Source organism: Coffea arabica, chromosome 4e, assembly GCF_036785885.1.
Source record: "Coffea arabica cultivar ET-39 chromosome 4e, Coffea Arabica ET-39 HiFi, whole genome shotgun sequence".
In the NCBI taxonomy this organism is placed as follows: domain Eukaryota; kingdom Viridiplantae; phylum Streptophyta; class Magnoliopsida; order Gentianales; family Rubiaceae; genus Coffea; species Coffea arabica.
Window position 1 is genome coordinate 37637797 of NC_092317.1, and position 14996 is coordinate 37652792.

The following is a 14996-nucleotide window of genomic DNA, read 5'->3' on the forward strand; positions in this document are numbered from 1 at the left end:
AATTGAAAAAAAGGTTGACCATGGCACCAGTTTTGACTCTATCTAATGAAAAGAACAGTTTCATTGTATATACTGATGTCTCGAGAGAAGGACTGGGGTGTGTATTAATGTAAAAATGGAAATGTGATTGCCTTTACCTCTAGAAAGTTGGAGATATTATCTTTGGAATTATCCGACCCATGACTTGGAATTAGCAGCTGTTGTCTTTGCCCTGAAAAAGTGGAGATATTACTTATATGGGGTAATTTTTGAGGTCTATACAGATCATAAGAGTTTTAAGTATTTATTTTCTCAAAAAGAACTAAACATGAGGCAACGTCGATGGATTAAAATTTTTTGGAGGATTATAATTGTACTATAAACTATCATCCGAGGAAAGGCAGTATAGTGGTGGATGGCCTATGTCGAAAGGCTCAAGTGGTTGGGTTAATGATTAAGGAATGAAATATGTTAGAAAAGATTAGTGAATGGAATTCTCATCTTGAATGCCAGAAGGTGATTTTCGAAAATATTAAGGTGAGATCCACCATAGTAGATCAAATCAAAGAACCTCAGAAGAAAGATCTTGTGGTACAGAAGTGGATGGAAAAGGTACAAAAAGGGGGAATTGCCTGTTTTCAATTTGAGTCCTGAGAGAATTTTGAGATATCGGAACCGAATGGTTTTGCTGAAGGATGAAACGTTGAAAAAGGAAATTTTGGAGGAATCTCACCGATGTAAGTATACGGTCTATCTTGGTAGTAATAAGATGTATCAGGATTTAAAATAGTTATATTGGTAGGATAACATGAAGAGGGAGATTGCTCAGTACATTCAAACCTATCTCACCTGTCAATAAGTTAAAGCCGAACATAAAGAACTCTTAGACTTGCTACAACCCCTTGAGATACCTGAATGAAAGTGGGAGCACATTACGATGGATTTTGTCTCAAGTTCGCCATGGACACAAAGAGGCCACGATGCCGTTTGGGTAATCGTTGATCAGTTAACCAAATCGGCCCATTTCTTAACCAGTAAACATGAAATATTCCATGAAAAAGTTGGCTCAACTATACATGGATGAGATTGTAAGGTTGCATGAAGTACCTGTAAACATAGTTTCAAACAGGGATCCCCGATTCATGTCTCGATTTTGGTAAAAGTTGCAAGAAACCTTAGGGACCAAACTGAATCTCAGTACAACATATCACCCTTAGACAGATGAACAATCGGAAAGAACTATTCAAAACCCTTAAGATATGTTAAGGACATGTATTATGGATTTTGGAGGTAGTTGGGGCCAACACGTGACGTTGGTAGAGTTCGCTTATAATAACAGCTACCATTCGTCTATTCAAATGGCGCCATACGAAACTCTCTACGGAAGAAAGTGCCGATCACCAGTTTATTGGAATGAAATAGGGGAAAAGAAAATTTTGGATCCAACGACAGTGTCATGGATGGAGGATGCATATGAAAAGGTCAAGTTAATACGTCAGAAACTCCAGACAGTTCAAAGTCGACAAAAGAGTTACACAGACAATCGAAGGAAGGATTTGAAATTCGAAATGGATATCTCGTGTTTCTTAAGATCACTCCGTTGCGAAGTGTCACGCCAGCTAAAGGAAAGAAGTTTCAACCAAGATTTGTGGAACTCTTTAAAATTCTTCAACAAGTCGGAAAGGTAGCATACCGACTCGAACTACCACTGAATTTGTCCAGGATTCATGATGTCTTCCATGTGTCGATGCTAAAGAAGTACCATCCTATCTCGACTTACATCTTACAACCAGAAGAAATTGAAATAGATGAGTCTCTCACCTTTAAGGAAAAACCTATGTGACTGCTTGACCGAAAAGTTAAGAAATTAAGAAATAAGCAAATTGCCGTAGTGAAGATCATGTGGAGAAACTACGGTGTAGAAGAGGTAACCTGGGAAGTGGAGGAGGAAATGTAAAAGGAATACATTGAGCTGTTTGTTAGGTGAGAATTTCAAGGAAGAAATTCTTTTAAGGGGTAGAGAGTGTGAGGACCCGAAAATTATTTTTATTTTATTTTATTGCTTTGAAAATATATTTTTTTACTTTACTTTGTTGCCTTAATTTCCTAGATATTTTTATAAGTGAGTCAAGTTTTTAAATCATTTTTCTTCTATAAGTTAGTACATGTTAAATTCATAGTGCATTATGTAAGTAGGACCCACTAGTGAGGTGTGTATGATAAAATTTTAAAGATTAAAATGAGTTTTGTACAAAGGGATATTATTTTATAAGGTGTTAAGGGAAAATTAGAAGTTGGCTAGATATTTTAGCATTTGGAAGACCATTAGATGAGGTTTAACCATTGGAAGACATTTGTCAACAAAGCCATGGAGTTTTGACTTTTACTAAGACCATTCTTAGCCTTTAATTAACAAAAAATTTGAACAAAAAACCTATCATCTTTCCCTTCTCTTGGCCGACTCCTTGAGCAAGAAAAAGAGAGAAAAAACTTCATCTTTAACCTTCCATTCTTGCTTGAATCCTTGAAGTTTCATCCAAAACTTGCAAACCACTCCATAAAAAGTGACATTTAGGAAGGATTAAGTACTTTGGTGGAAAGATTTTGGAGGAAAGGGAACTTTTGGTTGCATAACTCCTTAGGACTTAAAGGTAAACATACCAAGAAACCATAAGAAACCATCCTTTCTTTTATTACTTGCATATGAGTAGATTTAAGGCTTGATTTTGGTGGATTTTATGGAAAATTTCATGGTTTGTGTGGTGATTGAAAAATTCCAGCTTTAAGTGAGAAATTTCGGCTTTGATATGTTGGTTTGAGCTTGGCTATGATTTATTAGTTTTGCCATGTGAATTTTCTAGTTTTTACATGTTATTTTGGTTTCATTATGGAAAATTTGAGCTTGTAGAGTGAATTTCAGCTTAGGGTTACATTTTTCCAGCTTTGATATGGTTGGATTTGAGCTAGATAATTGCCTATTTTGGGTAGTTTTGTGGCCTTAAACAAGTGTACTTTATAGCCTATGACTTGTGGTTGTGATTGAGGTTAGGTTGCTATGAAGATAAGTGTTGAGTTTGGAAGGGAAAATTAAGGAAATAAGGGGAAGTGCTGCTGAAATTTTTGTTATTTTCTTTCTTGTGATATAAGAGAAGTTAGAGGGGTGATTTTGGGTTGGTTTGGATTCCGGTTACTTATGATTGCTTGAGTCCACCTTGATAGTGATGTATAAGCTGAAATTTTGTCAAAAATCATGTGTCAAACAAGAGGAAAATTAATGGTTTCCGCTATCATGCTCTTTAGTTTCGTTTGCCTAACTTTAGACTCGAGATTGGTTATTTTCTTCTAATAGTGGTGTGTATATCTTACGTATGTCTTGCTAAACTTCATGAGCTATAAATATATAATTGTCCTCTTTTGGTTTCTTACATCTGTTGAATCCAAGTGTTTTTCTTTTCATACTAATAACTTATTTGAATCATAGCCCTATAATTCACTTGGATATTCTTCGATTAGCTTTCAAGTTTGTCTGTGAACTTTGTGTTTTAAGAGGCCAAACTCGGATAGGCGTATGGTTCATAGTTGAGTCTAAAGTGTGCACTTTGTTAACCTAAGTTTTGAATGGTTGGACCGTAACATCTTGTTTTGGTTACTTTTAGTGTTTGATGGTGGAAACGAGCACAATCCGGGATCGAACGTTTAGCTTTGCTCTACTTTAAAACGATGAGTGTACCACTTGCATGACTTGTTGCTTAAAGTGAACTACTTGTGACTGAAATTTATGAGTTGTATGACTGTGATTTGGTTGAATCTGGACTGGACGGGTGTGTACTTTATCACACTCGATTTCACTTGACTGTTTGACTGGTCTACTATTCATTTGAAATCTATTACTTGTGCATGACTTGAATGTCGTTTGGATGCCCACTATCTGATGACTTTACTGTGAATTTGAGCTTAACCTCATTGGTTGTTAATTGAATCGAGCTAGTAAGGGCTGATCAAGGTAGATTGATGGGCCATAAGGAAAACTGTCACTGATTTATTAAATATTGGATACTTCTGATAATTGGTATACTCGAGTATTACCACCACTGTTTCTATTTGGTGTTCGGGTTCGATAAGGGGTATGTTTGGTGGACGAAAATTGATGTAAAGCAAGGATCCACGGTCAATGTTTTGCTTCTCTAAACGTTGACAGAGGGTCAACTGGATTGGATCGAGCTAATGCGATTGGGGAAATTGGCTCTTGAGAGCCATCTGTATCCTTTTATTTGAACCGCGCTGTATTAGTTGTGGTGCTTGCTTATTCTTTTACTTGATTCTTATATTTGATAGATTAAAGTTTTAACTATGTGATTTCGACTGCATGACCTGTGGTACCTCATTGGGCGAAAGCTCACTCTGTCATATTTGTTTTCCTTACAGGGGTGAAGTTTTGGGAGCATGATTTTTGGAAAGAGTTGAGCTAGTTATAGCTTTTAGGCATTTTGTTTAAACTCCTTTGTATTAGTAAAGCTTACATGTATTTGTATAAGATTGAATACTCTGGTTTGTACTTTAAGTTTGAATCATTAGTAACTCTATTGTATATAGTTTTGGGTTAATGATTGGAAGTTAACTGCTCGTTTTAGTACTTTCTGTGAATTTTGGTTTAGTTAGTTCTGACGAGAGTTGGGCAGACAGTCCACTAACCCTTGGGGTATGCCCTAAGGGAAGGTAGGACTATCACATAATATAGTTCTGACATCCAATTAATTCAATCGACAAATGGACATGTGTAGTTACCCCGAATGTAACCTCCTGTTGACTTGCAAGAAGGTATCTTAATTCATCGTCTCCTTTCATACTTTTTTTCTCACTGCCATTTGCAACTCAGGATGTCTTTCAGTTACCTCTATTTTGAGCCATTGAGGCAATTAAGTGGCAACATCATTATACTTCTTCCCATTCCCATGACTGTTTCGTCATATGTGGTTTCCAAGATTTCACTTGCAATATAAAATTCATAGCCATCAGAGTCTTTTGGCGCTCGAAAATTAGATTCTTTTGTTTCTTTAGTACATATGTCACACCACCCAAAGAATAAATTCCAAATCTAAAAATCATCTGGGATGAAGCATCAACTATTGGAGTTGTGAGATTGTCTCTATTGGTTCACATCTAAAATCTACATTGACTCTAACTTTTACTTGATCCTTGAATCACCTGTCTAAATTGACTGTCAAGTATTTTCATGCTTTTCGATTTTTCATCCTTCACCTTCAATGCTTCTTGCCAAACCATTAAAACAAGGATCTCACCCATTAAATTGTTCAGTTGGCAACAGCCACTAACCTACTTGACCTTAATAGTCAACCAGAATCCAATCATGAACCCCACTTTGATACTAGTTTGTTGCGATCTAACCGCGGAATGCACAACTATTGAGATATTAAGTACACAATAATTTAATAACAAATAAGCCATAAGCATGACAGATAAATAGCATATAAGATTTAACGTGATTCGACTCCATTATTGAATCTACGTTTACGACTCCATCATTGAGTTTAAATCTACAGAGAGAAAACCAACATCTCATTATGAAAGGAAAACTCTATACAAGAATACAATTTGAACCTAAACCCAATTCTTGTATACCATATCTCATTTCTCAAAAACCCTCTCCCGTTGTGTGGCACCTTGTAGTTTGCCAATTTTCACCTATTTATAAGTTATATTACTTGACCGAATACTCAAGTAATAACAAGAAATAAGTGGTAATTCTTAATCTTCTATATATTATGAAATAATTTCTAATTCCTAAACTCATACAAATAAGAAATTTCTTGACTACTATTTCAAGTAATTAAAACAATTAGGAAGTTAGTTTACTTTCAGACAAAATAAGAAATCTATCTAAAAGAAATTAAACAAATTTTCTGACAGTAATAAATTCCATATGCAAGCAAGTTCATTTGGGGTGTAGGAATAAAAAATGAGACTGTTTAAATAATAACCTTTTTCTTTCCAACCTCAAAGTTTCTTTATACATTGACATGCCTCCTCTTTTAGTTTGATCCTAAAATGAATAAAATGGCCATTTTTCAAGAATTTTTAAAGTGGTTAACATGAAACTCCTAATAATTTAGTGGTAAAATTATTTGGATGCCATTTTCTTTTATTTAATGCAATTGAATTTCAACTAGTGCATTTTGGGTTGCTCAATTTGTTGACGCGGAAAGCTATTACACGTTGGAGGGTGAATTTATTACAGAGGACGCATTAAAACCGATAAAGGAATTATCACATATAAAATGAATAGCTTTTTTTTTTTTGAAATAAAATTCCTTTTATTAATACTTTGAAGCAGATTACAACTGAAGGGATATGCAGGTAAAGTTTCCTACCTAGCTATGGTTTTGACTAATCTAATATAGGGCAGTTGGAGCCTATCAAGTCTCGTCAGACCGAGAGCATTGCTCGGGAGTTGGGGTGCCGAGAATGTCTAATCACGTTGTGATGAGCTAGCTAGGTTTGCTAGTGCGTTGGCCACCGCATTGGTTTCTCGAAAAGTGTGCTGGAAGGAAAACTGCTTGTCGCGAGTCAGCTCCAGGGCGCGGGTGATTGTCTGCAACAACCTCCAAGGCACTTGACACACTCCATTCAGCATTTGTACCAAAATTCTTGAGTCCATTTCAGCTTCTACGGAGTGCAAGCCTCGCGCCAAGCAAAGCTCGATACCTTCAAGGAGAGCCATAGCCTCGGCCTCCATATTGGTTCTGACTCCAAAGCCCGTAGAGAAGCCTACCAGGACGTTTCCAAAGGGGTCCCGAATCACCCCTCCTCCACCCGAGTAACCGGGGTTACCTAAGGAGGATCCGTCCGTATTGAGCTTGACGAAACCATGGGGTAGGGGACTCCAGCTGATGGCAACGGGAACCTTGGACCGTGGGCGGAGCAACCGAGGTAACAGGCCGGACTGGACCAGGGACGAGTCCTCTGTGGTAACCTGAGTAAAGGGAAGGCCCTGCGAGATGGACCAGAGCAAAGTCTGGACATTCCGACAAGCTTGTGCGGGGGTAATGCGGATCCCCTCATAGGCCCAGAGATTTCTGGCTTTCCATAGTTCGCAACATATAAATGGCGGTGGGAGCGCGTGTAGTCGCCTGGCTACCGAGTTTGATGTATAAGACCACCGATGTTGTAGTCTCAGCCGAAGATCCGTTGGGTGCCGAGTCGGGAGGTAGAGAGACTGGGCAAAGAAATCCCATACATCCGTAGCGAAGGAACAAACCGATAGCACATGATCCCGAGACTTCTCATCACAGCAAAATGGGCATTTTGAAGAAAGGTGAAACCCAAAGGAGGCCAATGTCTCCGGGAAAGGCAAATAATCATTCAGTAATTTCCACATGAAAATGGAGATTTTAACTGGAATGCGACTATCCCAAATCACTGCCCTGGAACCTAAACAAGAGCGCTTAGGCCGCAGAAGCTGTACAGCTGAGGAGATCGTGAAATGACCATGCGACGTGAGGGTCCAGACCCGCTGCGCCCCTTGGTCATCTAGAGCTCTGGAATAATGACCAACCGTGGCTTGAACTGAGAGCATAGATCTCCAGACCTTAGAGGCAAAGCGGGTCCCTCGGCTGCCAGTATTGTAGTAGGAGCGCATGGAACGTGTCCACAGTGAGCTGGTGTTGCGGTAGCAGCACCACAGCTTGCAATGGAAAGCGTTTTGCATGTCCGCGAAGCTACGAAGACCGAGCCCATCCTCGGCGGTAGGAAAACATAGGCCTCTCCAACATCTCCAGTGGCACTTATAGCCTAACTCTGAGGTTCCCCAAAAGAAGTCAGCCTTGATTTTCTCTAGCTGCTTGAGCACGGCCTTGGGGGGGTCCATTACCGCCAAGACGTGAAGGGGAATAGCGGAAAGCACACGCCGGATTAAGATTAAATGAACCCCTTGCGACAGAAGCTTCTTCTTCCACCCCGCAGTTTTGGCCACAAATTTCTCAATCAAAAATTGAAAATATTCCTTCCTGTGGCGCCCTTGGTATAGGTTGCACCCCAAGTACATGAAAGGGAAGGCACTACGTTTGAAACCAGTAGTATGTTGTAGGAAGTGGGCTTGAGCAGTATCGCACCGCTTAGAGGGAATGAAGAAACTCTTTTGCCTATTTATTTGCTGCCCTGATCCGTTCTGGTAAGCTTCCAAAAAAGCCATTAGGTTGCGCACCGAGCGCCTATCCCCCCTTTGAGAAGATGACGATATCATCAGCAAAAGACAGATGCGTGTACTGCAAGCACCCCCGTGGCAAAGCAAAGGGAGAGACCCTGCCGTCTGACACTATTTGTTTCAAACCCCTGCTTAAGGCCTCAGATGCTAGGATAAATAAAATTGGGGACAAAGGATTGCCTTACTTAAGCCCACGCGACGCCTGGAAGAAGCCCTGCGGTTTACCATTAATCAGAACAGAGATCCAGCTCTGAGAGAGATTGTTAAGGATGAGGCTAATAAATTTGGAGTGGAAACCAAATTTTGTCAGTAACGACTCGAGGAATCCCCACGAGACTCTATCAAAAGCTTTCATCATGTCGAGCTTGAATATGCAATTATGGCCCCGCGCCTTTTTATTGATTGACGCCACCAGCTCTTGAGCTAGCAGGACATTTTCAGCGATATCCCTCCCAGGGATAAAAGCAGATTGCTCCGGGGAGACAAGAGACGGGAGGAGAGGCCGTAGTCGGTTAGCCAGCACTTTCGTAAAGATTTTGTTAATGAACGTGTAGAGGCTAATAGGGCGAAAATCAGCAAAAGTGGAGGGATTAGCCTTCTTAGGAAGGAGTATAATAAGAGTGCTGGAAATCCCTTTTGGGATCGGGGTACCAGCCATACAGTCCCTCACTGCCCAGAAAACGTCATCTGCAATAAAGTCCCAACAGTGAGTGAAGAAGATCCTAGAGAAACCATCCGGTCCTCGTGCGCTGGGACTGCCGAGGTCAAAAACAATGTATTTGACCTCCTCCATGGTGACCTCGCTCAATAATTTCGCATTGTGCTTCGCTGAAACGAGGGCCGGGATTTGTTGAGTCAGCGTCTCGGTACCGTGAACCGGCTCTGCGGTACGCAGACGCTTGAAGAAATTCTCTGCTTCAAGGCCAAGCTGCTCCGCATCCTCCACCCAAGTGCTGGATGCATCCTTAATGCGGTGGATCATAAGCTTGGCCCTTTTATCCCTTACCGAGGCGTGGAAAAAGCTCGTGTTGCTGTCCCCATCTTTCACCCACTTCAATCTCGCCTTTTGATGCCAAAATTCCTCCTCGTGCTTCAAGCTTAGAAGGAGTTGGGCTTGGGCATGATGCAGGAAGCAACGTGCCTCCTCAGTCTGAAGTAACTCGTACTGGAGCTCCTTTTGCTGCACCTCCAGCTCGTGTTGCTTAACCTTGTGGAAGATGTTGCCAAAGTGTTGGATGTTCCAAACCTTTAAACAACCCTTTAGACGTTTGAGCTTGAAAGCCAGGGAGTACATGCCATACCCCTGGATAGGCAAGCTCCAATTATCACGCACCTCCTGGAGGAAACTAGGACTCAATGTCCAAAAATACTGAAACTTAAAAGTTCATGGACCATTTGAGGGGGCAGTCCACATTTTTAAGAGGAGTGGGGAGTGGTCCGAGGATGCGCGATTGAGGTGTTAAACAACAGTATGGGGCATAAGGTCGAACCACTGGTGATTAACTAGGATCCTATCTAGCCGCTTCCAAACTCGTGCGCCAGCTCTCACCCCCATCCACGTGTAGGAGCTACCAGAAAATGGGACCTCAGTGAGGCAGCAGGAGGAGACCGCTTCACTAAAATCAGCAATGGCTCCCAAATCCTGGGCCGATCTGCCAGCATATTCTGCAAGGGAGGATATGACGTTGAAATCACCGCCCACTAGCCATGGCCTTGTAACAGACCCGACAATCGCCTCTAAGTCAGACCATAGTGCCCTCCGCTCCGACCGTGTACACTTTGCGTAGACAAATGTAATATCCACCACATGCTGCCAGGTGTCATGCGTTACCATTGCGTGAAGCAGTTGCTCAAAGTTCTTAAGAACATTAAAATGAAAACCAGACCTCCAAAAGATCCAGATTTTATTAGAAACGTTAAACAAATAAAACTCAAAGGAAAATTTCAGGCGAAGAAACTCCATGGCCGACACGTCCGCCATAGGCTCAAGAAGAACAAGTATGGAAACCATATGTAATCGGATTAAGTGCTTCAGACGTCGGACAGAGGACCTGCCTAATGCCCCTCTAATGTTCCAGATGAGGATATGATTCATGGGATAATGGTGGAGGAAGGGTATTCTGGCTTTAAAAGCTTGTCTGGTGAGAATTTGCCGAGGGAGCTGTGGAAGTGGGTTCTCTTCTTGCGTGCACGTTTTGAGCCAGCAATGACGAAATCGTCCTCCTTCTGGACTGGGCCAGAGAGGCGCTGGATGAGGGAGGAATTAACTACCTGAGGGAGTCGAACAGCAGAGCGCGGGACATAGTCACCACAGTGCCAGCCGCATCCTCTCCATCAGAGTAGGAACTTGCGTACGTAGGGCTGGCTTTGTGGCTGTCGGAGTGTGGCCTGGCTGAGGCTTGCCGTTGCTTGTTGCTGAAAGCGGCGGCAGTCCTCCTGGGCGTGGCCCTGCTTGCAGCAAGTGGGGCAATACAACGGCAAGCACCCGTAGTCTACCTTCTGCCAAAAGCCGCTGCTACCAGCGCCAATCCAGATACGGCGTGGGAGTTCCTTCGTAAGGTCCAAATCGATGCAGACTCGCGCAACACTTGGGCGAGACAGGGACGCTGTGGCTGCGTCAATCTTAAGGGGAGTACCAATGGTACTCGCGATAGAAAACAGGGAGGATTTCTCAAAAAAATGGATGGGCAGGTGCTCAAACGATACCCAGATAGGCGCATGGGAAGATTTTGCGTTGAGTTTGAACTCCGGTGACAACTTGAAGACATGCATCGGAAACTCAGAGACCATCCAGAACCCTTCAGCCAGCAGTGTAGAAAATCCTCTTCCATTGAGAATCGGATGAGGATATGCCGCTGATCCAGCAGGCCGATTGAGAGTTCTGAGTGGAAGCCAAGGCTCTGGAACGACTTCCGTATTGCGTCTAGGTTCGGTCGCCCATGGGAGAATTTCTCCACCAGCTCAAATTTGAAGGGCGCTGCCAACATGGTAATGTCCTCTTCAGAGAAGAGGATTGCTGGTTCGCCATTGAAGTTCGTGACTGGCTTGACGTTGTTGCATGGTGAGGGATCATGCTGGTTGCGCACTACCTCTGCGAAAGAGCGGCCGCTGCCATCAGCCCCTGGCCGAGGAGCAGCCATGGGTGCTGCCCAAAAGGGGAGGAAACCACAGGAGCTGCCGTCCACAACTAGCTAAAATGAAATAGCTTTATTGCAATTTGTCATTGTCATTGGTGGGCATCTCATCTATGTTAGATAAAGAAAATGTGTGGTCTGTTTACCCAACCAATTTCTCAATTAATTCTCCATTCTATTTGTAAACCAAAATTTCAATTTTTTTTTCAAGGGAGCAATAGATTTAAAGTCAAGTCTACATCAATTTCAATTATAGGTGGCAAAAAAACCTATTTAACTAAATTTACTCATACCAACCCATGAATAAATGGCTATGGATACTTAAGTTTTTGCATATGGGTATAAATGGGTTACCCAATAATACTCATTTAATTAATGGGTATTATTGGATAACTCATCAAATCCAATTAACCCATTTAGAATTGTCTTCTCCCAAGTTTCCTCTCTTCTGCCACCCTTTTTTTTTTCAAATTTTTCATTTTGTCATGATGTTAACTACTTTTGTTTCATTATTATTATTATTTGTTAGGTTTATCTTATCATTTTATTTTATCTTAGTTTGTTAACTTACTCATTTTTCAGTATTACCAATTTATGACAATTTTTAGCCTCTTTTCTTACCTTTCAAATTTTAAATTTACATACAAAAAAATGTTAGAGATTCAAAATTTTTGGATTATAATTTTATGTTAACTTTTATAGTATTTAGTTCAAATTTTTATATTCTTATTATTCAATAATTAAATAGTATATAATTTTGCGACATAAAGTACAAATGGATAAAAAATTGGTAATTAGGCTTATTGAATACTATAAGTAAATATTTAAAACTAATGATGGGTGCAAATGGTGGCATAAATTGATAACTTAATTTGCAAAAATGAATTTAAATGACTTTACGAAAACTTAAAATAAATGGGTTATAAATGGGTAATTGAATTACCCAATTCATTTTTTGACTTACCATTTATACCCATCTAATTAAATGGGTATAAATGGGTTGACTCACTTATATCCATTACCCATTTTAACCAACCCAAATCCGCCCAAATCATCCATTTCGACACTTCTAATTTCAATTAACTAATACTTCACCTCAAGGACTTTTTTAAAGATAAGTAGTTCGTTTGCCTTTCTATCTTAAACCCAATTTCACTCCAAACCAAACTCTTACTTCAAAATTAGTACTTTTTTTTAAAAATAAATCGCCAATCATATTTGATAAGTAGACTTGATTACCCATTTTATTAAAATTAATAGTAGCAAGAATACAACAAAAGACAAGGACGTACAACCTTAGTTTTTGTGCGAGAATCGAAAGTTACACAAACCAAGTCTATCTAAATGAAACAAACTCAAAGCTAGGACTGGCATATCAATTGCATGGCGATGGACATATAATATAATCTCCTTATCTATACTCCAAAAGCTACTAAAGCATTCGCAACAAAATTTTACCTCTTTTTTTTTTTTTTCAAAACGGCAACTTTCATTTCTTTAACAAAATGTCTTACAATCACTGAGGCCACTACCTCACCAAATTTGTTTGAGCAGTTTCAAGCAGCCAAACTAGGAAGGTCTGCTTCCATTCAATTACATTTGTCAAGTTTATAGCAAATTTTGCTAATTTGTGGCTAACAAAGTTGTTCTCCCTCCTAGTGAAGGACATACAACATTCATCAAATTCATACTTTAACCTTCTAATATCCTTTATCATAGTAGCTGTGGTCAAATCATTTTCCTTCCCATTCATCTTATCTACCACTTCCTTGCAGTTTGATTCAAACTCTACTTTCTTCCATCCTTGTTGCTTAGCTTGTATCATTGCAACTCCAAGTGCTAATGCCTCTTCAAGTTTTGCACTAGAGGCCCATGTTGCTATCACTTTGCCTTGTCAATTTCTTACTGTAATGCCCCATCCTGCTCTATCAGCTTTGTTGTTTAAGGTTGCTTCTGTATTCACTTTTATCCAACCCTCTTGTGGTTGCTTCCAGCACTGATCGTCTCTTTTTGCTTCCTTTTTAGATTCCCGTATTCCAATTTCTTCTCCTAAGCTTCTTAGTATTCATTCGATTCCACTATTGCTTTGTTCACTGCTACCATTGGGTCTCTGTATATGTTGTTGAACTGTGTTTCATTTCTTGATTTCTAGATCTGCCAGAGTAGATTTACTGTGAGAATTATGTGCTCCTTCCTATTTTTATGATCACAACATCCTTCAACTCTTCCACCAATGCCAGAAATTGTTCTTGTATTCATCCAGTATATCCCACTTTAAAGGTGCAGACTTCCAAATTGTTCTAGCATTCCTACAGAAAAATAACAGATATTCTATCATTTCAGGACATTCTCCATAGCATTTACAAATATGATCTCCCCTATTACACCTTTCCTTTACTGTTTCATTAACAGGAAGAATTCCCTACAGACATTTTCATACGAAGGGTTTTAATTTGTGTTTCATATTCAGTCCCCATAGAAACTTCCAGTTCTGATAAGTCCCTTCTCTTTTGTTACTGGAGCCTTCTTCCTTCTTTGTTTGATCCTTCCTTTTGCTCTTCTCTTTTGCTAGTTTGTATCCAGATTTTACTGTGTATTCACTAGTATTAGATCTTGACTAGTAGGTTCTGTCTTTTTCCTTTTGGATGCTCAAGGGAATCCTCATTATACTTCTTTTGTTTGTGTCATCAAATATTTTCTCTGTTAGGTCCTCCTTCCACTTCCCATTTTCAATCTGTTCACTTACTTTTGTGATTCTGCAATCTGGTTTCCTTGCAGTTTTTACCTTCCCTTCCTCCCATATAGTAATTTTCTCTCCATCCCCTACTCTTTTTCTTATCCCTTCTTCTAGCAAGATTCTTGCACTTAACAAACTTTTCCAGCACTAAGAATCCAAGCTTTTTTCATTTTCCATATTGAGCACCCTTAAAGTACCTTGCCTTTATCACTCTGTTCATTAATAGGTCTGGCTTGGTTATAATCCTCCAAAGTTGCTTTGCTAGTAATGCTTGGTTAAATTCCAATAAACCTCTCAATCCTAATCCTCCTTTTGACTTCTTTTTAGACATTCTTTCCCAATTCATCCAGTGAGTCCTTCTTTCCCCCTCTTTTTGGCCCAACCAAAAATTGGCTATCTCTGATCCTATTTTCTTGCATAATTCTTCTGGCAATCTGCAGCATGACATCACATATGCGGGGAGTACTAGTATTATTGACTTTAGTAGAATCTCTTTTCCATCTTAGTTTAGCAGTTTCTCTTTCTATCCTTTTAGCTTGTTCATTATTTTTTCTCTTATGAAGTTAAAAACCTGCTATTTTGATCTATCTATAACTAGTGGCAATCCCAAATATCTGCTTTGTCTAATTTGCTTCATTCCTTTGAGCTCTTTTAGAACTTTCTCTTTTTGCTTCTCTTTGACATTCTTACTGAAAAATACTGATGACTTTTCCATATTTATCAGCTGTCTTAAGGCTTTCCCATATATTTCTAGCATTTTCGTGAACTGAGCTACTTCATCACCTTTTACTTTGTGGAAAATTAGTGAATCATTTGCAAAAAAGAGGTGAGAGAGACTAGGAGCACATGCAGTGATTTTCATGTCAATCATATTCTTTTGCCTATTAGATTTTTTTAACAATGTAGAAAATCCCTCAGCACAAAT